Source organism: Eublepharis macularius, chromosome 2, assembly GCF_028583425.1.
Source record: "Eublepharis macularius isolate TG4126 chromosome 2, MPM_Emac_v1.0, whole genome shotgun sequence".
Taxonomy (NCBI): Eukaryota; Metazoa; Chordata; class Lepidosauria; order Squamata; family Eublepharidae; genus Eublepharis; species Eublepharis macularius.
In genome coordinates, this window is record NC_072791.1 from 132,898,674 (window position 1) to 132,900,466 (window position 1,793).

Here is a 1,793-nt window from a genome sequence, read left to right on the forward strand (position 1 = left end):
ACATAGAGGGGACATTCCAAAAGGATCACTAGCCATCGTCACTTAGTCTTACCAACCACTAGCCCATAGCCAGTCCTGCCTAGTCCTGCCAACCATGAACCAATTAATTGTGAACCCCTCTACCCTGCCACTGTCAAGGGCTTGTTATCAGACTCAGCAATACATGGGATTCTTCACTTATCTGGGGAAACTGAGAGTTGCACATAACAGCAGGGCCGATTCCAGACGGCCAGAAATAGCGTTTTTTCCGCGGGAATAATCGCTTACCAGCCACGCGTGTATTTTCGCCTCCATCCACTTTGTCTCGTCTCCATCTGCTTTGTGCCGTGCCATCCCGCTTCAGGATGTTCGCACGGCCAACTGAGGGACCCGGGATTGGTTCTTTCCTCCCCGCCACAACTGACGTCGGGGGCCTTCATTGGTTCACATCTCGGTTTTTTTTTTTTTTGGTTTTTTTCCTTGTTTTGCGCAAACGCGCAAATGCGCATGTGTGCGAATACGCGGCGTCGACGATGCGCTCGATGATTGGTAGGGGGCGTCTCGCAAGGTACATTGGTTGAAGATTATACTCGAGAGTCTCCATTGCTAATTTGGTTCGTGGTGAGTGTTGGACCCCGAAATGGCGCCCGGGAGAGAGCTCTTTCTCATGATGGCGCAGGCGGTGATTCTCTTGCTGCAGAACACGATGTCACTTTGCCATGCGCATCTGCGGCACATTTTGAGGAGGAGAAGGGCTGCCCAGCTGATTTTCCACAGCGAAAATTCGGGTTCGGCTTCACGTCGGTTCACTTTGCGAAGAATACGTCTGCGGCAGCGATGGTATGCGCTGGCGGAAATCAGAGAGCACAGAGACTGCTGGGTATACCCCCGCAGCCGGGACTGGTGGGAGCGCATAGCACTACGTGTTTGGGACGACACGCATTGGATGCAGTGTTTCCGAATGAGCAGGGGGACCTTCAATGAGCTGGTGGATGTGCTTAGGGCAACCTTGGAGCGGCAGTCCACCAACATGCGTGAGCCCGTGTCCGTGGAGAAGAGGGTGGCGGTGACGTTATGGTGCCTTGCTACTGGTGCATGCTACCGCATTGCGGTGGATCACTTCGGTCTTGGGTTATCCACTGTATCCGATGCTGTGTTGGAGGTCTGCTTCGCAATTGAGAAGGAGCTGCTCTCAAAGATGGTGTGCCTCAGGGACCAGGTCGGGAAGGTGAGTGATGGCTGCACGCGGACACTTCATGTGCCTGATGGTAACTTTTGGGCTGTTCTTGATTTGCGCTGCTGCGAGATACTGTTATTGAGGCGGGCCAGAAGGTTTGCACAGGCATGGACACAGTGGTAGTCGGGGGCGTTTGTTCGGATTTCCGATGACGCGCATGTCCACATTTTCGGTCAAGCCTGTTGTTTTTTGGTCTCTTTTACAGATAATGGATGGGTTTGCTGCGCTGGGGTTCCCTCATTGTGTCAGGGCGATAGATGGCACTCACATCCTCATTGGTCAGCCACGCGGTAAGCCAGACCAATATGGGAATCGAAAGAACTACTCCTCCATCTTGCTGCAGGGGACAGTCAATCACACCAGCCATTTTGTGGATGCAGAGGTGGGTTGGAGTGGCAAGAACCACGACGCCTTTGTGTTCTGCAACTCGGCTCTCTGTGCAGCAATGGACACTGGGGCTTTTGTGCCTGGGAATCCATCCTTGAGAGTGAACGGTGTTTCAGTGCCACCACTGATGATCTCGGACGGTGCTTATCCGATGCGGCGCTGGCTGATGAAACCCTACGGGAAATTTGCT